Below are 25360 nucleotides of genomic sequence, written 5' to 3' on the forward strand. Positions count from 1 at the left end.
GCTCTCTTGCCTGGTTCTGGCCCTTGGTAGAACTGCCTAGAGGTGCCAGCTGCTTGGCTGAAACTAAGCCTTTGGTGGTGTTAAGAGCTTTTGCTTCAGTTCAGCTATTGCTGCATCACTGTTGTTTGGCTTTGAGTGAGGGGCAAAGGCCAGGATGGGAAATAGAAGAGAGAGGATATAGAAAGATATTTTACTTGGAACTGTGAGTTCAACGGTCTGCCTTTTTAGCAGTAGACTCTGAAGTTAGTTTGGAGTGTGTCTTTTCCTCAGTTTCTAAGATGACCTCCTACTTAGGCTCTCTTTAGTTCTCAATTATTGTGTCTCCCTAGAGAAAAAGTAGAGAAGTGAGAGTCATGACTGATGTTCCTTTTTCCTATTAGGCTTAGAGACTTCAGAATTCAGATAAGGACTTTAGTCAAAAGGGCTAATACATCTTCATTGGCTGCTACAGATCTTCTCAAGTTTCTCTAATTTATACCCAAACAACCACATAGATCATGGGCATATCCACATAGTAGAGGCCCAATGTCTCTTCACTGAGACAAGCATGAGGATTCATGGACTTCAACACACAGAATGAGACAGAAACAAATTTTCATGGATGTTCTAACATGAAAGATCATAGTCAACAGGACGGCCTTACAGAATTAATTCCACAAACATTTGTCCAGAATCTGTGCCGTGTCTTGGTACATGAAGAAATACAGACCTGGGCTCCAAATTATTTCCAAATATCAGGGGATTATTGTCATTTATAAGCAGTGAAGAAAGTGCATTGCAGAGATGATTTACTTTTTGGAAACTTCTGCAAGGAAGATGTGGAAGAAGCATATTCCGGGAGACAAGAAGACCTGGATTTCTCTGTGATGATGATCTCTGTGACTTCAGGTAAGTTATGGAAGTTTTCTCCATCACACCATTACCCGAATATGAGGGGACAAAACTGAGCAAAGATTTCTCTTCAACATAGAATGTCTGTAGTTGCAGAATATATTGCAAAACATTATTCTTATCCTCAAGAATTTTATGATCTAGTTTCAAGACACTGAACAGATAAAAAGATAGAAAGTACAAAGTAAAGCTAAACACAGCAGAAAAGTATCCAATAAAATAGCACAGAACTGTGTTGTCTATTCAATCAGTAGACATATGTATATATATATAAATTAGCTGATATTTAAAATGCAGTACATAAATTTAAAATGCAACTAATTATTCATACCAGTCACATTCCAAATGCCCATCATATGTGCAGGCAGGTGGTTGCTATACAAGACAATGCATATATAGAAAATGTCACTACAAAACTTTTATTGAAAGCATTCATATAGACAAGATGTATCTGAAGAACACAGTCTTCCATTGTATGCCTCCTACATCTGGTTTCTTCAAGGCTTGTTCAGCTGTGACCAATACAAACCTATCCAGATGATGAGACTCTATTCAGGCTACCTTATTGCCTTGCTCAGAACTCTTCCTCCACTGACCGTGATTTTTTAATCTTTCCCCAAAGCCTTTAGGAAATTCAGAGAATCTCAGGAAAAATTCGTTTTTAACCAGACCAAAGAATAATCTAGATAATCCAGGGACTACTGCATCTTTTAGAGACCAACCCAGGATTTTTGCCAAAGAGGTATGCTATGCAAAGCTCCAGCAAGATCAGTCTGATTGATCAGTGAAAAACAGCATTGTTTTTATTAGTTGGATAAAGGCAAGTATGAGCATACTTAAGGAGAGAGTCCTTACACACTCCCTCCACAGCACTATTAATAACATGGAAAAAATCCAATTTATTCCAAAGAACGATTTGAAATCAAAACAAGGCAAATAAAAGGAAACAAAACAAAAGAACAGCAAGAGAGGCAAAAGGGGTCTCCAGGGATTCTTGAGCTCGTGGGATGGGTGTGGGTGTAAATATGTATGTGAGACTGAGTGCAGAGGAGTATAGTTGAGTCACGTGTGTATGAGAGGGGAAGTGCAGGAAGTGGGTGGAGGGTTTTGGGATTCAGAATAGACTCAGAAGAGGACTGTTTCTTTTAGTTTGGAGAAAGAAGTTTAACTTTTGTCAGCCTTGAGCTCAATTCCTCCAAAGAAAGGTCAGTGCTACATAGAGTGTTAATGACTATCTGTGTTAACAGAGATAGCATTAATGACTGCTGCTTTAACAATATAAACTCAGGGCTCCAGGAGAAAATAAACAGTCTTACTGCAAAGGGTGAATTTTTTAACTCAAATAAATAGCTGAAAGCACACTCACACTGAACTTGTGCCCAATTCAATGTCAATCAACAAGTTTCCATTGAATGCTGTACAAGCCAACCCTCTTCCAAAAAGAACACAGAAAACATTGGAAGTTCAGTTTGGGGGCAGCTGGATGATCTTATGTATCCTGTCTTTTCCCAGTCCACCCCCCAACTCTTTGCTTCTTCCTTCTCCAGCTGAGACTTTTGTTCTTTAATCCAACCCTTTTTAAATTAATTTCTTTCTGATGCATCTCTCTGGCTCTCTTCCTAAGTGCTGTGGTTCTTGTATTTTATGTTTGCACATACAAGGACAGACCTGGTGACTTAGGACTCTGAGCATGTCTACACTGTCTGTAAAGCAGCAGTCTTCCACTTTCCAAATGTTGGGTGGTGACAGAGAAAGTAAACTTAAATGTACACTAAATAATGTCACAGCTGCACTTGAGAAAATTTACATTTTGATAAGTCATGTGCTGAAAAAAGTATTCTGCACAATGTTAGGATGTATCTTAGGCACATACTTGAAATCAACCAGGCACAATTACTAAGACTTAGCATAAAACCCACATCTCCATCCTGGCCAGACTAATCTCTGGCCTTGCATTCAAAAACGATAAGAGGCTGCATAATATAGAGAGCATACAATGGGCCAGCCTCCATGCTAAGCTACTTCTATGTCTTTATTCATTTAATCATTAAAGTTCTTTGGGGTAGAAATACAGTCACACCCTCTCAGGCATGCACATGTTGTATGCTCACACTCATGCTGAACATGTGTCAATTAAACTAAGCTCCTCTGTGCTGTAGCATTAATGCGTGGTTCTTTAATGTTACCTCTCAAAGTTTCTTTTAATTTGATACCTAGAATTATATAATTTGTGAACTAATTAGTTAATAATTGACCTTTCTGCTGATGAATAATCCCCCTTCCAGGAGAAGTAAACCATTGTTGAGTAAACAATCAAGAGTTAGTATATGAGAATTTTTTTAAAAAGTATTGAATCACTGTGAGATACACAGTTACAAAGTTCTTCATGATTGGTTTTCAGTCATTAAATGTTCCAACACCCATCTTTCCGCCAGTGTACATTTCCCACAATCAATGTCCCCAGTTTGCCTCCCACTTCCCTCCATCACCCCATAACCCTCCCCTGCCCCAGCCTGCCTCTATACAGGTAATTTTTTCTCTCTCTCTTTCTCTCTCTCTTCCTCTCTGTCTCTATCACTGTGTCTGTCTATCTATGTCTCTATTTCTCTCTGTCTCTGTCTTTCTCTCTCTCCATCCCGCTATATCCTGGGCACTATGGTTTTTGCAATACAGGTACTGAAAGGTCCAACACTTACCTACTTCCAACACTCAGTTCTTGTCCAGAGTGATCATTTCCAACTATTGATGTCATGTGGTTCTTTCCCTATATTTACTGCCCTTCTCCCACACCTCCACTTATGGCAAGATTGGATCAGTCCTCCTAGCCCTTGTTCCTACTTTCCGTGCATATTAATGTCATATTACAATGATTTATATTCCACAGATAAGTGCAATCATTGTGTCTGTCTCTCCTTTTTTTGACACATTTCGCTCAGCGTGATACTCTCCATGTCCATCCATTTATAAGTAAATTATAAGTAAATTTCACGACTTTGTTTCTCCTGGTGGCGAGGTAGTATTCCATTGTGTGGATGTGCCATAGTTCCTTAATTCTGTCATCTGTTCTCGGTCACATGGGTTGTTTCCAAATTCTAGCTGTTGTGAATAGTACTACAAAGAAAATACAAGTGCAGATGGTGTTTCTGCTGTGCATTTTTGGGCTCCCAGGATACATTCCTGGTAGTGGTATTACTGGGTCATATAGAAACTCAATTTCTAGTTTTTTTGAGGAATGTTTATATTGTTTTCCAAAAAGGCGGGGCCAATTTGAATTCCCATCAACAATGATTAGTGTTCCTTACTCTCTAGTTTGTGCCAGCACTGGTTGTTCTTGTTCTTTTTGATGTGTGCCAGTCTCTGTGGAGTAAGATGGTAAGATTTTTGTTTAGATTTGCATCTCTATGGTGATTTGTGATGTAGAAAATTTTTCATGTGTCTTTTGGACATTTGAATTTCTTCTTTCAGGAAGTTTCTGTTCATTTCTTTTCATAATTTTTTGATGGGGATGGATTTTTTTCTTCTAAGTTTCTACCAGTGCCTTTTATATCTTTGATATTATGCTCTTGTCAGACGAGTATTAGGCAAATAATTTCACCCATTTTGTGGTCTGTCTTTGTATCTTGATCACCGTTTTACCCATTCTGTTGTCTGTCTTTGTATCTTGGTCTCCGTTTTATTCCAATTTAAAATGAATCCGTGTAAAGAAACTTCTCATTATCAAACATTATTAATATTCTCTCTAGTGAATCTAGAATTGCTTTTATGTTATTTTTCTAATAAGCACATCATGGAGTAAATAGGACATGAAGAAATGGAGACACATCCCTTGCTCATGGGTTGTGAATATTAACATTGTCAAAATGCAATTCTCCCCCAAGCATTATACAGATTCAATACAGTCCCTATTAGGATACCCATGACATTTTATAAAGAACTTGATCAAGCACTCCTGAAATTCATATGGAACAGTAACCCCCCACGAGTATTTAAATCAATCCTTGGAATAAAGATGAGATACATCATCTTCCCCAACTTCAAACTGTAATACAAAGCGGTAGTAATTAAAACAGCATGGTACTGGAAAAAGACCCCGCATATCAATGGAATAGAGTTGAATATCCTAACAAAGACCCCGAATTTCTGATCATTAAATCCTTGATAAAGAAACAAAAAATGTGAAGTGGAGCAAGGCAAATCTCTTCAACAAGTTGTGCTGGGAAAACTGGGCTGCTACATGCTACAGGCAAAAAGTCAGATAAAAATGCATTAAAGACCTTAGTAACAGACCTGAATTCATAAGGTGCATGGAAGAAAACACAGGCAGAACCCTTCTGACATTGAAACTAAAGATATCTTCAAAGATGAAACACCACCAGTCAAGCAAGTTAAAGCAAAGATAAACAATGGGACTACATTAAACTAAGAAGCTTCTGCATCTCCAATGAAACTGTGAGAATTGAATGACTTGGAAAGGGGGAAGGATGCAGAGCACTGAGTGACATAAAAAGAGGGTGCAAAAAGATATCTGGGCACATTAAAAATAAATTTAACTTAGTTTCCTCATTGCAGATCTATGAAATTCTGTCTCTATATGAGGTCTTCTGAGACTCGGACTATGATCAAACCTATCTTTTGAGTCTCTGCTCTTTTATATAGACCGCACCAATGACTGTCAATGTCTCACATATGCCTTTGCATACGTCTCACATATGCCTTTGCATACGCCCTCTACCTCTCATTTCTCCATCTCGCAAAATTCTATTCATCTGCCAAAGCATGGCATGAATGCATATAGACTACTTTCTGAGGAATCTGGCTTATACAGAGACCTTCTGTCTGTTTCTCTCTCTTCTCTCTCCCTAATCCCCACCCTTTCTCTTTTTTCTACACCTCCAAGATCTTGTCTAGGACTACTCATAACATCATACCAGACCACTCATAACATCATTTTTAATGATCTTGTTATGCTTGTCTTCTCCAGTAGACTATGAGCTCCTTGAGATGGGACTCTAAAAAATCCTTTGCAGCATCCAAGAGATTTTATCCAAAGTTGGTATTAAACATTTGTGAAATGAATGGATGAGTGAATGAGTAAGACTGGGCTCATTCTACCCTTCTTTGGTCTTCTCTGAGTAATGATTCTCAAAAAGGTCAACATTATACTTTAGGTGGTGGGGTGGAACTTCACAGCATTGTGTTTCTACACTTAACGGATCACTAGACTTCATTATTTTCTGCCCACTAAATGCCAAGTACATTCCCCGAATCACTGTGTTGGCCAAAAATAATAACCCATTTTCAAAGTCCTGGGAGAATGGAAGGACTGATCTTTTATGATTGGGAAGTAGCATTGCTGCCATAACATGCTTCCCTGATCCCGGTGTTCTGAGAGGCACTCTACAACACGATCACACCATGATCCTGCATGCCATGCATTGTATCCAACCAGAACTTGAATTAGGAAGAAAGTAGGGACTGAGAAGTTCTCACCTCTAATGGGAATGATGATAGCATCCTAATCTTATAACAGCACAAAGCAAAGAACTCAACGTTTCTATTGCTGAAGTGGAGGGTACATAGGTCTAGCACCTCAATGTCTCGTAAAACAGTCTCTTTTAAGTGCTCAAAAGAGCTTAGAGGTTGTTACCTTGAGTAAGCGTAGATTCTCAGTCTTATCTCATGTTTCTGCTAGGGACTCACTCTGCTTTGAGAAAGAATATCAAAACTACTGGGCAGCATATTGACTAAGGGAAGCTCTGAAAAATCTAACCAGGAGGAAACATAAAGGAAAGGCAAGGATGATGCTATTTATTCTATGCCTTTTACTTGACTCCCATGAACCTCCCACCTGTTTCCTTGAGACTTCTCATAACTTTTCCCTGAAGCTGAAGACATGGTTATGGCGCTGCTGTCATTGGGATCCATAAAAACATGTATCAAGTATACTTTCAGTCTCTGTCCACCTTTTTCTCTTAATATTTTTCAAAATTCAGTTTAAAAAACTCTGGTATGATATGGACAATATTGCCATGTTGTTATTTATTCTACAAGCCACAAAGCCATAGATACTCACTTAAATTCTCAGTGAGAGTCTTGTCCACAATAAGATGAATTACCTATGGTTCCTTCATATCTCTCTCTCCTCTCTCTCTATGTCTCTATATCTCTCTAAAGTGTAGGACCTGAGATGTGTATGGTCTCTGGAAATGGTAAGGAGTTTTAGTGATTGCAATAGTGCTGTTCAATTAATACATGTATTTGTTCTTCGTCCATGTTCCTGGCTCACAACTCTCCCCAAACCTCAGAATTTCCTAAGTCTTAAGAATGGCTGAGAGGGGCTGGAGCAATAGCACAGTGGGTAGGGCATTTTCCTTGCACGTGTCCAACCTGGGTTAAATTCCCAGCATCTTATATGGTCTCCCGAGCACCGCCAGGAGTAATTCCTGAGTGCATGAGCCAGGAGTAACCCCTGTGCATCGCTGGGTGTGACCCAAAAAACAAAACAAACAAAAAGAATGGCTGAGAATTCATTTGGATATATTTGGATATTATATGCTGAGGAGGTGACATTTATACTCCACCTACTGATGGGAGCTGAAAAGCAGCAAAACTATCCATAAATTAAAGCTTACCCCTTCAATTCTATGGAGGAGAAAGGAGTTAGAGTTTGGATCAGCCGCATCTGACTCATGATTTAATTAATCATGATGATATCATGAAACATCATTCAAGCTCCCAAAGGACAGACTTCAAAAAGCTTTGGGGTTCATGAATACATAGGGATTTAAGGAACGTTATGTGCCAGAGAGTCTCTTGCCCGCATGCCTGGCTGTCTTCCTCGGGGCTCCTCAGAGGGGATAGGCTCCAGCTTCCCTTCCCACCCTGAGCAGAGCTCCTGGCAGCCGAAGACCACCGGAACCTAGCTACAGCCATGCTTAAGGCCCCTCTCCACACGTTCGGACAGGCCTCATGCATGAAGGTACTAGCAGAGGAACTCAGGTGTGTGTAATCCCATCACAACATCCAGAGAGAGACTTAAAAGCAAGCCCTCAGAAGCGTGCGGCCAATATCTTGTAGCCTACTTCTTCCTCTGGGAGAAACTGGCAATTTTCTGAGAGTTTCCTACCCACATGGGGCAGCCTTGCAAGCTTCCTGTGGTGTATTCATATGCTAAATCCAGTAACAAGCTGGATCTCATTTCCCTGACCCTCAAAGAGCCCCCAGTGCGACATCGTTGGGAGGGTCAAGTCGAGATAGACTTCTAAGATCTCAGGGAAAGAACAAAATGAGAGGTTACTGAACCCGCCCGAAAAATCAGTGATTAACGGGATTTTGTGATCGTGATTCGTGATATGTGCCTGGATAGGGAATGGAAGCTCAGTGCACTTTTCCAAACTTCTCTACTCATCTACATGTTTATTTGTATTCTTTTCCACATATATCTTTTATAATAAACTAGTAATACAGGAAAAATAATGTTCAAAATTTTAAGTCTTTGTTTCCCCTGCTGCATATCAGCAGATAATTTAGATAATTTAGATCCCTTTTCACGTTTCCTGGAGTGATCAGGCCATAGGGCTACACTAGCAAGTGACAGGGATGAATGGATACATTTCTGGTGCCTGCTCAAACAAATTGATGAACAACGGGATGACAAGTGATACAAGTGTACTTTTTCAAAGTAATGTCCCACATTAACTTTGTTTTCACTGCCAATGTAAACCTAAGAAGAAGGTAGAACTTTTCAGTCTCATTTTACAATTTTAGAAAACAGAACAAAGAATATCAAGCGCTGTGAAAATCCCATAGCTAATTGCTAGAAATTAGGGCTAAGCCTCAGTTTTAGTTTGTGCCTTCCTCCCCTCCTTTCTCCTCAGAAAGCACAATACAGCCTCACCTGTAGAGACAGAATACATAACTCAGGCTCTCTCTTTCCACAATGTAGTTCTGATAAGTTCAGAATTCTGAAAGTCAAATGGGTCATCTGGCCAGTGATAAAAATCTGAATTCTGAGTATTTTACTCAGATACCAAGACTGGGACATTCTTCAGCTTGAAAGCCAGAGCTCCTAATGCTATGAATGCCTTCTTACTGATGCTGAGGTAATACCATGAGGAGAAAGTATACCCACTTCTCCAGTTTTGCTACTACTCTTCCTTATGCAAAATCAAAACAAAAAACAACAAAACAAGTCTTTGAGAGAAATACCAAAACAAACAGAAAGCAGGCCCCAAATAGCCATGTGGCATATGTATAATACTATTCTAGATTCTAATACTTGAAGAACTTCTGATCACCTTTTGGCTTTAATTATGACTGTCCAATGCAAATGAAAATGTAGTATCATTTGGAAATACTTGTGCTGGTATTCACAACAGTTAAAAATTGGAGACAACCCATATGCCTAGCAATATATTCATGGATTAATATTTGCACACACAATGAAGCAACCATGCCACAGGTAGATATCCTGCCATTTGAAGCAACGTAGATTGTCCTTGAGCACATAACAGTGAGATAAATCAGACAGAGAAAGACAAAGATAAAGACAAATTTGCAAAGCAAATGTGTGTAGTTTTAAATACTGAAACACATACACACAAAATGGTACTTAGAGTTGCACCAGTGAAAGTGGAGGGAATGACTGATGGTGGTTAAGGGTACAAAATTGTAATGAGTAGTGCATTTCAGAGATCTAATGTACAGCATAACAAATACAGACAATAAAAGTGTATTGCAATTATGTAATGTGATGAATATCACAGAGGGGCAACACCATATGATATAAAATGTATCAAAACAACATGCCATATACCTTAAATTTATACAATGTTACATGTCAATATTATTTAAATTACATTGCAAAATATAGCACACATTTCGAAAATAGTGTACATTTGAACTATTAATTATAAAGCAAGCACCTTGATAACTTGGTCAAGGGAAAGAACATAGTTAAAACATAGTTAAAACTCCAGAAGGGACCTTTTCTCTCACAGGATGCCTCATAATTCTAGTTTTGGGGGAAATCACTATGTTGCTTTTCACTGTTTTTAATCTCATTTATTTGCCTCTATCAGCAATAGTTTTGCCTATTTTGAACATCATAGGAAATGCTTCCAAGATCAGATGAGATCAGGCGCATTCAGTGTGGTATGGCCATAGACAGGAAATGAATTACATAATACTCATTTATGAATGTATGTGTATCTTGCCCTTATTCAACTTTAAACTTGAGGTAACTGAGATTGACTTTTAAAAGATTTCTACTCCCTCATATCCATCCATGTCTGGGAGTACTCCTTTAATCTAACTTTTATGCTGAAATTCATTTTTGTTCATTCATCTCCTTTGAAGATGGAAGGTAAAAGCTGATCATTATCCTCTAAGACCCATTAATCTTTCTGAAGATTGTTGACGTTCTTTGGTTTTTCTTTCAGCAAGCTCAGTAATTGCACTTTTCCTTCAACATTGCCTCACAGGCTTGCTACTCTGGTCCTTCAATAATCTTTCCAATAAAACCATATTGAATGGTTCCATATACAATTTTCCTCAGAAAGCAATCTCAGGAGACACTTTTGTATATGAAAGTCAAGTTAAAAATGGGACAAATTTCTTCCCCCCCTGGATTTCTCCAAAAGATGAAAAAAATGCCATTAATTAGATTCTAATAGATGATGCTTTCAGACATTTCCTGGGAGATGTTAGTGAGTAGTATGTCTGTCTTTCAAATACCAACACTTCACATGTCATTGCTTCTGGTTATTGCTTGTCATATCTATCATTGTTAAAGACAGTATGGCCTGTGGAATCTTATTGATTTTATGAAAAATGGTCTTTGCAACCAAACATTTGCTAAATCTTTCTAGTTGGTTGTCTTATAACTTTATTTTTTCATCTCTGCAACCAACTGTCACTGTCACTGTCATCCCGTTGCTCATCGATTTGTTCGAGCGGGCACCAGTAACATCTCTCATTGAGAGACTTATTGTTACTGTTTTTGGCATCTTCTCAAATTTTTTATTAGTTCTCTTCCTCATTTGAAAAGGGAAAAGTTATGCTACAGTATGGACTAACCGTGAAGACTTTGTGCTATGCTAGCAAAGTAAATTCAATCAAAAATGGATATATACACTATGAGGCAACTTCATATGAAGCATTATAAGGATAAAATTTAATAGGGACAGAAAATTATAGGGAGGTTTCTAGGGGGTGGGGAAGGGAAAATGGGGAGTTAGTATTTAATATTTCCAGAACTTCAGTTAGGTAGGAAAAAATTCTAGAGATGGATGATGGTGATGGTTGCATATTTTACAAAATTGTCACTAATTCCAAAGAACTTTAAACTTAAAATTATTAAAGTGGTAAACTTTATTAGGCATCTCTTTACTACAAGAAAAAAGATTAGAAAAATTGGAGAGATATTGTAAAAGGAGAGGAGAGAAATGAAGAGAGGGAAGGACAAAAGTATAGAGAAAGGAAGGCAAAAGAAACAAAAGAATGAAAGTAATATTTCCCTACTTCTTCTCAAGATCCATTTCTAATCTATTACGAAAATAAAGAAATATACAACATACAGAGCAGTATGGTGTACGTGGTCTCTGATTTGTCTTGAGATCCCTGATATTCTTGAGAGCATGAACTTGTGAATTTGCAGAAAGATGTATGATTTGTTAAAGAAAAGAAAATGGAGTTTGTAGGGGACAGTTTACTTATCTCTATGTTTTAAATGTAACTCCATGGCCTAGTTTGATCTTTCCTTTCTCCTCAGTAGAAAAAACCCTAATGCTCTTCTCTTTCCTGTAGACAACTTTGATTTCTTTCTTTCTTTAAAGATACAACTCACAGGAATCTTTCTGTAATTCAAGGAGTACAGCTTTAAACAGAACACCAAAAACGGTTTCAGCAGCTGTACATCTAGTGCTGAACCACTTCCCACTCTTGGGAGTCTCAGTGCATATGTGACAAAAACAAGAGACAACACTTCAAGACATTTATAAAATAAACTAGTTTGATGCCCAAAAATGGAGTCCTGTGAAGAGGTGGATTTTGGAACTGATTTCAGTAACTGACACCCTGTCTGCCAGTTCCTAAACTCACTTTTAAGGAATAGCCAATGGTGTAAAAATTTAAATGCAAAAATCAGACAAAAATCATTCTACTAAAGACTTATTTATCTTAGTGACTGAAAATTATCTGGTAAACCTTTTGGGTTATAGTTATTTTTGTATCCCAAAGCCTGAAGTGATACTCTTTGGCTCTAGGCAACAGATAGTGAGGATATCTGGTTACTTCTGGGACATACTGGTTTTAACTTAACAACCCTAAATTGAAAAACTTGAGAGCTGGCAACTCATCCTAGTAACCACTGTGTCCTCTGCTAAGAATAAAGAACTTATCTTTGATGTTCCTGAAAGTTCACTACTCTTCAGGCCTGTGAGGAAGGATAAGTCTAATCCTAAGCATATCCTCTACCCCTTGTCTCCATAACTCTTCCAGGTAAGGAGGCTATGACCTTAAAGTCTCCTCCTCACCCTATGCCCACCTTCCAATTCTACTTTCTAGATCCTTTGTACAGAATAAATTATTACTAAGAGTTATCACCTTTAATAATAGATGTATTTATCAAGTACCAAAGCATAAATTAAACTGATAAAGCTATAATTAAGATAGCATTTCAGATATCAGGAGACTTGACAAGGAAGGATGTGTAGTGGAGAGGTAATGAGATAATGGTAACTGATGGCTTTTGAAATCACAGGTCACTAATAATTTCCTGCTCTACTTATTTGGAAAACTGGCTCTTTGATAAGAGTTAGTACTGAAAGGAGGAAGAAAACTCACCACTAAACATTTTACTAATCATTTCCTTAAAATACCCTAATTGTGACTCTAATTTCAAACTAAGTGGAAAACAGACTAGACTGAGAACACTGATTTTATTTCAAACTATGTTGATTGATTTTCCCTTTGAGAGTTTCATTTGTTTATCAGCAGAAATTCTTGGGCTAATTCCGAGAAATGCCATTCATTTCTGGCCAACAATGGGTGGGGTAGTGGGGGCAGCTCCCCACGGGAGGGTCCATCTTCTGAACATGACAGCCAGGGACTCTGAATGGGGAACAATGGCAGGAGGCAGAGATTTGGGGTGGGAGCTCTGGGAAAGCAAGGAAACCTGCCAGATAGAACAGTGATCACATGTTACTGAAGAGTTGTTGCTGAGAAAGTGTCACACAAGCAAAGTATGTTTACAGAGAGGCACCTATGCTCCCTGTTATCATCACACTGCATCAGTATTCATTGAAGTGGTTGCTTAAAATGCACAATTTCCAATGCAGTCCAAATGTATCAGATTATTTAGTATAGACCAAGGTGCATTTTCTTAAATCCTCTAATGTGATCCTAAACACAGAAAACTTTGGAAAACAATTGTTTGAAGTCTTGTTCTAAAGTGACCTGCCACGATAAAGAACTACTACAAAATAAGATAGTATATATCCCAATGGCAGAGAGTCTCTTGCCTGCACACCTGGCTGTCTTCCCAGGGCCCCTCGGAGGGGATGGGTTCCAGCTTCCCTCCCCACCCCGAGCAGAGCTCCCGGCTGCCGAAGACCACCAGAACCTAGCTACAGCCATGCTCAAGGCCCCTCTCCACACATTCGGACAGGCCTCATGCATGAAGTTGCCGGCAGAGGAACCCAGGTGTGTTTAATCCCATCAATGGCCAACATCCAGAGAGAGACTTAAAAGCAAGCTCTCAGAAGCGATATCTTTAGCCTTCTTCTCCCTCTGGGAGAAACTGGCAATCTTCTGAGAGTTTCCTGCCCACATGGGACAGCCTTGCAAGCTTCCCATGGTGTATTCATATGCAAAATCCAGTAACAAGCTGGATCTCATTCCCCCTGACCCTGAAGAGCCCCCAGTGCAACATCTTTAGGAAGGCTGAGTCAGATGGACTTCTAAGATCTCAGGGAAAGGACAAAATGAGATGTTACTGAGCCCGCCCAAAAAATCGGTGACTAACGGGATTTCATGATTGTGATCATGATATCCCAATAGTTCTTTTAATATAAATAACTTCTGTAAAGTAAAAAGCATAACATTAGATGGTCTTACTAAATAATACTAATCCTTCAAACTGTTTCACACAAAAAAACAAACACTGTGACCGGATAAGTTTGTAAAATAATGCATACCATATACCTCATTTAAATTCATAATTTATACTAATATATTAAATATTTTGATAGAATCTGCATTACAAACATTTTTAACTTTTTCTATTCCATAAACTATCACCCACAGAACTAATGAATATTAAATGAGTTTCTGACTATTTTCAAACTCTAGTCTCTGACCTTTTACAGGGGCTCTATCAGTTCTATTTCTAACATTCATTCTAGTAATATTTCATTTCAACTTAATATCCCATTGCACTTAGGCCTACTGGATAAATATAATAAGCAAGTAATAATGTAAAACATCTGTTATCCAGAGACCAGCATCTCAACATTATCTAGATTTTGATAGCTCTGAATCTAAAATAAAGTGATTTTTTAATTTATTCATTTACTTTAAAATTAATTTTATTATAGCTTTGGAAATATGTAAATATTATCAACATTTATGTATAAAATTATTGCACCCAAATACTACCAAAATGTCAAGAACTCTCCACCAGTGCTCTTATATCACTTCTACTGTATCTATGCCATCTTATATAGTTTGTTTCTGCTGTAATATAGTTTTGCATATTTAAACTTGTTCATATGCAAGTAGCAAACATTTATAATATTGGCATATGATATAATCTGCATTAGTTCATACATTATTTTCCTCCAAAATTAATAATTCATCCCACCAACTGACAGTAGTTAAATGGCAAGTATTCTAATGAAACTGAAATTAGCAAATCATGAAGTATTTATCCTATTCCAATTCACCCACCTCCCTCCTCTTGGCCCAGTTTGATCAGATGCTATCTTTTAAGTGCTTATTAAATGATTTTCTCTAATCTTTGTAAATTTTTCTCTGCCTTTATAACTCAGAGGTTTCATGTCTTTTTTATATCCCTTTACTTCCAGATAATATTACCATTTTAAAAGGTAAATCCATAGTCACTGAATGATTCTTCTATTTACTGGAAGTCTAAGATGCATTTTTAAACCATGCTAGCATATTATTAGCGTGGCTGTTTTTGTAAAAGCTCTGATTGCAAAGTTGTAAAAGCTTCTAGTTTATTATTAAATTTTTTTCTTTAATTGTTTTTAGAGCAATTTTGAACTACGTGATGATTTTCAGAAATTTACATATTGCATAATGGAAGAAATCCATCTATCTCCTTGCTATATTTGTTCAAATTGTTTTATTGATTTTTTTCCTTTAATTATTTTTCAGAGGAAATTTTGAAGTATGTGAGGATTTTTGGAAATATACATACTGCATTATGGCAGAAATTCCTACACTGTCTATTCAGTTTGCTACATTTGCAATCTGACTTTTAATAATGAAGAAATAGTATAGGACTTCCATGTTCTATTTATGGGAACTAACAGACCATAGTAAATCACTGGAAATGTAACTTCCTTAATTGGACTTGGAATTAAAAGACTTGGGTGAATGGGTGCCTTTCCTGGCATAGCTACAATTATACTTCCCATTAAACAATATCATAGAATTGAGGGCTGAATTTGGCTCAATGTTAAAGCACTTACTTTGCTTGTGCTACTCCCAGAACCAATAAAAGAATCCAACATATCTTAGTTAGACTTTTTCATACATAGTCAAAATAGACCACTGTGAACTGATTTTTTGGTCACAGATCAAATCAGATATTTTGGTAATTTTATAACATATTTTAATTACCAAAGAATGCTGAACTACTCTAAGTAAATCAAATTATTATTCATTCTAAATGGCAAAATATTAGTGGACTAAACAAAGAGAAAGTCTTTAAAAATCATGATTTAAGGGGCTGGAGAGATAGCACAGTAGGCAGGGCATTTGCCTTGCATGTGGCCGACCAGGGTTGAATTCCTCCATACCTGTTGGAGAGCCGGGCAAGCTACCGAGAATATCCCGCCTGCACGGCAGAGCATGGTAAGCTACCCATGGTGTATTCGATATGCCATAACAATAACAAGTTTCACAATGAAGATGTTTCTGGTGCCTGCTCAAGCAAATCCATGAACAATGGGACAACAGTGCTACAACAGTGCAACATTTTATGGGTAATATATTAAATCTGTATAATATTATCTTTCTGAAAATATTGATTTTTCTAATCCATAAACAAGGGCTGTGTTTTCATTTCATTGTGTACTTATTTTGCTTAGTAGTGATTAATAGTTTCCTTTGTATAAGTCTTTCATCTATGTTGTTAGTTCCCAGGTATCTGATTTTCTGAGACATAGCTATGAATGGGTTTGTTTTTATAAATTTATATCTCTTCCAATTGATTATTTGCCCATAGATTATATCTGCCTTATATAGAATAGCCTTATATTTCTGCACCTTGATTTGCATCAGTGACACTGGCACACATCACAAAAAAAATAACAAACAATGTTAACACAGATTTGGGGAAAGGGGGAAACATTCAATACTGGTGAGAATGTCAACTGGTAGGAACACTGTGGAAAAAATATGGCACTTCTCAAAAAACTATAAATTGATCTTCCATCACTTGTATCACTTGTCATCCCATTGCTCATCAATTTTCTTGAGCGGGCACCAATAATGTCTCCATTCGTCCCTGTCTCATGCTAGTGAAGCGCAATGGCTTCTGCTCTCTCCAGGAACACGAAGAGCATCAAACCGTTCACTCAGGATCTTGACGAAGATGTCTGACCATCTCCTAGGTGGGGGCCAGGCGTTCTTTTGACATCCCATGTAATCCAGTCATTAACAGCTCTAGTCCAGCGATCATTTCCAATCGCACTACATGTTTGGCCCATCTGATTTTCGACACCTCGGAAAACAAGGGAGCATCACTGATTCTCGATCATCGATGGAGGTTGGAACTCTGAATTTCTTCTCTAACTTGAGTGAAACGTGATACTCCAAGCATAGGTCTTTCTATTCCTCTTTGGGAAACCTGAATAACATCCTCATCCTGTTTTCGTAGGGCCCAGGTCTCTGAGGCATATGTTAATGCAGGAAGAAAGGTGAAATCAAAAATATGTGCCCGGAGATGGAAGTTCTTCATCCTCTTAACAACTTCTTCAATGCTCTAGAAGTCGTTCCACGCTGCTCTCTTACTCCTGCATAACGCTGGTGCCAAGTCGTTCCTCATGTTGAGTTCTTGATCTAGGTACACATAACTGCTGCATTTGGTGATGTTTATTCTGTTGAAAGCAAATGGAACTTCAGGAACTAGTCCGTTTCTCATGAACATTGTTTTCGTGAGATTCAGCTGCATTCCAACCTTTCCACACTCACGGTCGATGTCGGCCAGCATTCGTGCCACTTGGCTAATGTTTGGTGTTATTAGAACAATGTTGTCAGTGAAACACAGGTGGTGTAGTTGCCAACTGTCTATCTTCACTCCCATTCCTTCCCATCCCAGTCGTTGCATGACATTCTCGAGGGTGGCACTGAAGAGTTTTGATGAAATGGTATCACCCTGCCTAACCCCTCTATGTTGATGATTACTTCCTTGTAGAATGGTGAGATCCTGGTAGTGAAACCATAATACAGCTCACAAAGGATCCAGATGTACTGAGTTTGAATGCCCTGTTTGATTAGGGCTTTGATGACCGCTTCAGTCTCACTAGAATCAAAGGCCTTCTTTAAACCAATCTAGGAGGCACATATCCCCCTAATACCAAAAGCAAACAAAGACACCACTAACAAAGAAAACTATAGACCAATATCCCTGATGAACACTGATGCGAAGATCCTCAACAAAATACTAGCAAATAGAATCCAACAACTCATCAAAAAGATCATACACCATGACCAAGTGGGATTCATCCCAGGGATGCAAGGATGGTTTAACATTCGGAAATCAATCAACATAATCCATCATATCAACAAAAGTTAAGATAAAAACCATATGATCATATCAATAGAAGCAGAGAAAGCATTTGACAAGATCCAACACCGATTCATGATAAAAACTCTCACCAAAATGAGTTTTGGAGGAACTTTTCTCAAGATAGTCAAAGCCATCTACCACGAACCTATGGCAAGCATTATCATCAATGGAGAAAAACTAAGGCCCTTTCCTCTAAGATCGGGGACAAGACAAGGATGCCCACTCTCACCAATTCTCTTTAATATAGTACTGGAAGTACTAGCAATAGCCATCAGGCAAGAAAAAGATATTAAGGGGATTCAGATCAGAAAGGAAGAAATCAAGCTCTCACTATTCGCAGACGATATGACACTATACCTAGAGAAGCCTAAAAGCTCTAGTATGAAACTCTTAGAAACAATTGACCTGTACAGTAAAGTCGCAGACTATAAAATCAATACCCAAAAATCCATGGCCTTCCTATATGCAAACAATGAGACAGAGGAAAGGGACATGAAAAAAGCAATCCCATTCACAATCGTACCCCAGAAAATCAAATACCTTGGAATCAGCTTAACTAAAGAAGTAAAGGACCTCTACAAAGAAAACTATAAAACGCTACTCCATGAAATAAAAGAGGACATGAGGAAATGGAAACATAACCCATGCTCATGGATAGGGAGAATAAACATTGTCAAAATGGCAATACTCCCCAAAGCATTATAGATTTAACGCGATCCCTATAAGGATACCCATGGCATTCTTCAAAGAAATGGATCAAGCAATCCTGAAATTTATATGGAACAATAAACACCCACGGATAGCTAAAACAATTCTTGGGAAAAAAATGATGGGAGGCATCACCCTCCCCAACCTTAAACTCTACTACAAAGCGGTAACAATTAAAACAGCAGGGTACTGGAACAAAGGCAGAGCTGAAGATCAATGGAACAGGGTGGAATATCCCTACACACAACCTCAAATGTACGACCATCTAATCCTTGATAAGGGAGCAAGAGGTGTGAAGTGGAGCAAGGAAAGCCTCTTTTACAAATGGTGCTGGCACAACTGGACAACCACATGTAAAAGAATGGGCTTAGACCTCGACCTGACACCATGCACAAAAGTCAGATCAAAATGGATTAACGACCTCAACATCAGACCACAAACCATAAGGTACATTGAAGACAAGGTCGGCAAAACCCTCCACAATATTGAAGATAAAGGTATCTTCAAAAATGACATGAAAATAAGCAGTCTAGTAGAAACAGAGATCAACAAATGGGACTACATTAAACTAAAAAGCTTCTGCACTGCAAAAGATACAGTGACCAAAATACAAAGAAATGAACAGGGCGAAGAAATGAATGGGGCGAAGAAATGAACAGAAACTTTTCCAAGGAAGCAATTAGAATGGCCAAAAGGCACATAAAAAAGTGCTCTGCATCACTAATCATCAGAGAGATGCAGATCAAAACAACCATGAGATACCACCTCACATCACAGAGACTAGCACACATCCAAAAGTACAAAAGCAACCACTGTTGGAGAAGATGTGGGGAGAAAGTGACCCTTCTACACTGCTGGTAGGAATGTCGACTGGTTCAGCCCTTTTGGAAACAATATGGACGATCCTCAAAAAACTAGAGGTTGAGCTCCCATTTGACCCAGCAATACCACTTCTGGGAATATATCCCAGAGGAGCAAAAAAGTATAGTCGAAATGACATCTGCAATTATATGTTCATTGCAGCACTGTTTACAATAGCTAGAATCTGGAAAAAACCCAAGTGCCCTAGAACAGATGACTGGTTGAAGAAACTTTGGTACATCTATACAATGGAATACTATGCAGCTGTTAGAAAAAATGAGGTTCATGAAGTTTGCATATAAGTGGATCAGCCTGGAAAGTATCATGCTAAGTGAAATGAGTCAGAAAGAGAGAGACAGACATAGAAAGATTGCACTCATCTGTGGAATATAGAATAATAGACTAGGAGTCTAACACCCAAGAATAGTAGAAATAAGTACTAGGAGGTTGACTTCATGGCTTGGAGGCTGGTCTCCAAGATTCTGGGCAACTCAGAGAAGGGAACACCACGTAAAATGTGGTCGGAGGTCATGCAGGGGAGGGGCAACGCGTGCCGAATGTAGACTAGAGACTGAACACAATGGCCACTCAACACCTTTATTGCAAACCACAACACCTAATCAGAGAGAGAGAACGAAAGGGACTACCCTGCCATAGTGGCAGTTTGGGGTGGGGGGAGACGGGACTGGGGAGGGTGGGAGGGATGCTGGGTTTACTGGTGGTGGAGAATGGGCACTGGTGAAGGGATGGGTTCTCGATCTTTGTATGGGGGTAACATGAGCACAAAAATGTATAAATCTGTAACTGTACCCTCACGGTGATTCACTAATTAAAAATAAAAATTAAAAAAATGAACCAATGTACGTTAGACAGTGCAGCATCTTGAACTCTCGCGAAACCTCAATGATCTTGGTCACTGTATGGATATGGTAGATTGTGCTGAATCCTTTTTGGAACCCAGCTTGTACACATGGTTGTCCTTCATCTTGTGTTCTGTCAATCCTATTCAGGATGACTCGAGTGAAAAACTTGTAGACGCCAGACAACAGGCAGATCAGGTGATAGTTGTCAATGTCATGGATATCTCCCTTCTTGTACAACAGAATGGTCCTGTTGGTTTTTCACTGGGATGGAACCTTGCATTCAGACAGGTGGCATGTGAAATGCCAAGCCAGTGTATTGATGAGTATTGGCAGCAAATTCTTCAGGTATTTGGGTCTGATCCTGTCTAGACCAGGTGTTGTATGCTTCTTTACTGATGAAAGGGCATGTCGGATTTCAGAAGGAAGAAAACTGGGAATGACATACCCATCCTGTGGAATTTGGTATGTGGGCAGGTGGACGTGGCTATCAAAGAGATCCGAGTAGAAGTCGTGGATAACCTTCTCCAATGCCCTTCTGGAAGATGTGATAGATCCATCAGGACATTGGAGGGCAGTCATCTTGGTCTTATAGTCGACAAAGGACAGACAGGCATTGCGAATACTTTTCTCGGCTTCTGCCGCATCAGTCAACACTTCTGCTCTTCGCTCTTTGAGGTCTTCCTTTATCGCTTCTCTGCACAGCTTTGCAAGCTCAGATGTTAGTTGTGATTTCCTGAGTCTCGTGCCAAACCATGTTGGCAAATGAGCTTGAGAGTTTCTGAAGACAGGCTTCTGTTTGTGGCTTTCTCACTCTCAGCACTCCTCGCACAATCGTGGAGACGCTAAACCAGTTGATAGTACTTCTCATCGATGTTGTCAACAATGGCATCTTCCCATATTGCTGCAATAGTGCCAAAGAGCCCCCAGATGGTGGTCGTTCTGGGAGTTCTCCTTTTTTAATCTTTGCAGCCCTTTCTCCCTGCTCTGTGAAGTAGAATTTCTCACAAAGGAGGCGGTGTTCTGATCCCGTCTAGAATTTTGGAACAACAGCGACATCAGTCAGGCAAAACCATCAATTGAATATGATGTGGTCAATTTCACTGTGAAACTGTCCACCGGGAGACTCCCATGTCCAACATTTAGATTCAGCCTTCTGGAACTGCGAGTTACTGTGGATGGTCTTGGTCGACACGATGAACTCAGACAGTCTTTCATCCTTTTCATTCCATTATAGGCCTTGTGTCCCGAAGTGGAGTTCTTCAGGCGACCTTCTTGGTCCTATCTTGGCAATAAAATCACTGACAATGACCTTATAGAGGTGTATGTTCTTTATAGAACTTTTCCAACTCCATGTAGAATTTCTCAATTTCTTCTTCGTCGTAGTTGGATGTTGGCATGTAGATGACGAAGATAGAAACTGCTGGCAATGAGCCACATCTATTCAAACGTAAGTGTCCAATTCAGGTTGTTACGCATTCGAATGAATCAATGTCCATGGCCAAGTTCGTGTTGACAAGGACACCAACACCACTGACACCACTATTGTCGCATGTTCCGAGGAACAGTTCTCCAGTGTCGAAAACAGCATGGTGTGATCGATTTCTTCTTTTTCGGTCAGTCCAATGACGTCGTACTTGATCTTCTGCACTTTAACCATCAGGTCCTTGATGGATGGTTCCTATACTAGTGCACATGCGTTGAAAGTGCAGACAATCATTTTAGTCCTTCTTCATTTGGGCAGCCTAGTTCAACCCTGATATTTTATCAGCTTCTCCTTATTTTTCCTTCCCAATGCTGTTGTACTGGGGGCTTTTTCAGAGTCAGGAGAGTGAGGCCCATTTTTGTTACTGCTTTTGGCATATCAAATACGCTACGGGTAGCTTGCCAGGCTCTGCCATGTGGGCGGAATACCCTCGGTAGCTTGCTGGGCTCTGTGAGAGAGACAGAGGCTTTTAGGGAGACCCCTAATCATCATTACAGGTGCTCCCAATCTTCGAATGCAAGCTTTTGGTCAACTGGCATGTGGTAACCATCTGCGCACTGATAAACACGAACCTGGCTCCATCTCAAGACAGCACCTGTTGGTTCACTCTTCACCGGTTGGCACCATTGTCACCCTCCCCACCACCACGATGAGGTGATGAATCATTGAAGGGGTGAACTTCCAGGTGACCTAGAAATTCCACTTCTTGGCATTCAACCCAAGGGCCAAGGACTATACTCTGAAAAGATATTTGCACTCCTTTGTTCATTGCAGCACAAGTTTCAGTGTCTAATGATTGGATGAAGCAACTACAGTACTTTAATAATGCATGATATTTTAAATAAGGCTGAAATCATGCAATTTTCTGCAACATGAATGGATCTAAAGAGTAACATGCCGAGGAATTTAATTGGGAGGAGAGGGACAGATACAGAATTTCAGGTCTTATATGTGGAATATAAAGAAACAAAGTATGGTAATAACATTGCATAAAGACAACAGAAGCTCAGAAATGGCCTTCAGTAGAAAGTTTACCTGTAGAGGAAGTGTGAGATGGTACAATAGGACAATGTTACAAGGAAGCAAACGCACTGGTGGAAAGTGGAGGCCTAGAGTGTTTTTTGCAGGAAACCCCACCATTAACAGTATTGTAAACCACAGTACTAAAAATTTTTAAAAATAGGGGCCTAGAGTGATTGTACAACAAGTAGGGCACTTGCCTTGCATGCAGCCGATATAGGTTCAATCCTGAGCATCTCATATGGTCTCACAAGACCACCAGGAATGATCCCTGAGCATTGCTGTATATAGCTTCCAAACAAAAGAATTAAATAAATAAAATTTTTAAATACTTTTATGAAAGAACTAGCTGAGGTACTAGTAGATAACATGGTTATTTTTTTATTCTTTTTGGGTCACACTTGGTGATGCACAAGGGTTACTCCTGGTTCTGCACTCAGGAATTACCCTTGGCGGTGCTCAGGGGACCATATGGGATGCTGGGAATTGAACCCAGGTTGGCCACATGCAAGGCAAACACCCTACCCGCTGTGCTATTGCTCCAGCCCCAATATGGTTAATTCTTAACCAATTCTATATACCTCATTTTCTTCAAAAATAAGAAAGGTAATGAGAAGAAGCAGTTGTTTTCTATACTGATTATATGACCTCAAACATTAATCTCACCAAAAACATGCTTATGCATAAAGAATCTTCAAGCAAAACACTTTTTGGTTTATGAGCTACACCCTATGATGATGAGGGCTTACTCATGGCTTTGTGCCCTGGTTTTGCTCATGGCTGTGCTTGAGGGACCATATGCAGTACTTGGGGAATAAAAACCGGGAACAACCACAGGCAAAATACCTTAATCTGTACTACCTCTCTGGCATTAATATTTTTAAATAATAATTCAGAACTAAGAAAACTGTTAAGAAATGCAACAAAATATTTTTGTCTGAAAAAATAAAGCTATCTAAACAACCTGAAATAAAACTTTAAGTTATTGAACTGCTTTTATGAATAAAGAGAAGGTTGTGAAAATGGGTTTATAAAAGACAGTAACATGTAAACATTTAAAAGTGTAGTTAAAAATCTTGGGTAAAATGTAATTATTAAAAATAAAAAGACAAACAAAATCCAAAAGATACACCAAGAATAAAAAGGTTGGAGAAGGAAGTTACATAATAGGAGACTAACACCTAAGGACAGTAGAGATAAGGATCAGGAGGATCAGAGGATCGCTTCACTGCTTGGAAGCCTGTCTCACGTGCTGGGGGAAAGTCAGCTGGGATACAGAAGGGAGCACTAAGTAAATGGTGGTTGGAGGGCTCACTCGGGATGGTAGATGTTTTTAACCCTCTATGTTTTGTAATATTCTCTGATGCACAAAATAATGTAATGTGTATGTTAGGTATATAAATGTAATGCACAAAACAGATCTATCGAAACCTCTCCCATACCACACTCTGGTGATCCAGTTTAAGTAGAAGAAGCAAAAAATGTAAGACCCATTTAGATGTTTAGTTTTTTTAAAAGCCACTGTTATATTGATCATATGTCAAAATTACAATATTTTGCTCAGTACTCTTAAAGTTCTGGAGAAGTTTCTCACTTCTTACAAAGTAACATTTATATCTCAGACCAATGCTTCTTCATGATTTTGAATTTATAGATCCCTTTATAAGTACAAGGAAGGATATGAATCCTCTGTAAATGAATTTACATGCACGTACATTTATATCAAAAAGTAGAAACAAAATTTTAAAAGTGAAACCTTTTTAACTGAACCTTTAAAATCTAGAAACTTTAAAACCCCTGAAATCCAGCTATAAAACCCAACTGAAAAAACCCTGTCCCAGAGGGAAACAGAATTGACTAACACAAGTAAAAGGCTTCTGCTACCCTAATACTTTCACTATCTTTCTGAGGACTTCTGTCAGGCATTCTGAATCATACATCAGATGGCAGCCAGGCCTCAGTCAGATGTGAACAAAATGTCATGAGGTAAATCTGCTTCAGACCATCAAAGAATTAAAAATCATGGAAATAGATGTACTAATAGCTTTCTGAAAAAGTCTGCCTTCCTCCCGCTTAGAGTCGCTATTAACAATGTGGATATAAGTGTGCAGTCTGGAAGAGGTGGCTATTAAACAACAGGCAGAATGATACTACACTATCCATGTTATTTACCGGTTAAGTTTGATTTATAAACAATCCCTCCTCATTTAGAAGCTCTGTACAGATGCTATGTTCTATGCACTAAATGCATAGAACACATGCCGCCATATGCAATACTCCTGGTACCTGCTGCTTTTGGCAGGAAGAGGCTGTTTATAACAAAAACCTGTGTACCACAATTCTCTTCCCCCACTGACATCCATTCCTAATGGTTAAATTTGAATAAAATGCAGTTACTCGGTAACTGTATTACAGGTACCCGGTAACTTATTAGAGCCTAAAATGTGCCTAGCATGGGATATTAACAGTATTTGGGGGCTAGTATGAGCTGCCCAA

General features: G+C 38.9%; 1 protein-coding gene across 2 annotated transcripts in view; it reads right to left on the reverse strand.

Annotated features, from left to right (window-relative positions):
• The window catches only part of CHRDL1 (chordin like 1), a 153003-nt gene that overhangs the window by 81979 nt on the left and 45664 nt on the right, over positions 1–25360 (reverse strand). The gene's annotated exons all lie outside the window — the stretch shown is intronic.

Source organism: Sorex araneus, chromosome X (genome assembly GCF_027595985.1).
Source record: "Sorex araneus isolate mSorAra2 chromosome X, mSorAra2.pri, whole genome shotgun sequence".
NCBI lineage: Eukaryota > Metazoa > Chordata > Mammalia > Eulipotyphla > Soricidae > Sorex > Sorex araneus.